Source organism: Penaeus monodon, chromosome 19 (genome assembly GCF_015228065.2).
Source record: "Penaeus monodon isolate SGIC_2016 chromosome 19, NSTDA_Pmon_1, whole genome shotgun sequence".
Classification (NCBI taxonomy): Eukaryota; Metazoa; Arthropoda; class Malacostraca; order Decapoda; family Penaeidae; genus Penaeus; species Penaeus monodon.
Window position 1 is genome coordinate 6,881,434 of NC_051404.1, and position 249 is coordinate 6,881,682.

The following is a 249-nucleotide window of genomic DNA, read 5'->3' on the forward strand; positions in this document are numbered from 1 at the left end:
CAGTACTACAGCGAACACTACGTTTTTCTGGTGGCGTTGGATTAAGAAACATATTTTTCACTTTGAGAGTTATCATCTGTTTAATGAAGATACTTCAAAAAAAGTTTGCAGTATTAATGAACACATAATGTAACCAAAATGAAACACTGAGATTTCATCATTGTGGTTGATTTTTTTTTAGAATTATCGCACTACATGGGATGATTACTGTTAGGATTTTGACAATAGTTATTAAAAAAAAATTATATG

General features: G+C 29.3%; 1 protein-coding gene across 1 annotated transcript in view; it reads left to right on the forward strand.

The window, feature by feature from the left end:
* LOC119585034 (lysM and putative peptidoglycan-binding domain-containing protein 3-like) overlaps nt 1-249 on the forward strand; it is a 10,770-nt gene that overhangs the window by 8,710 nt on the left and 1,811 nt on the right. The gene's annotated exons all lie outside the window — the stretch shown is intronic.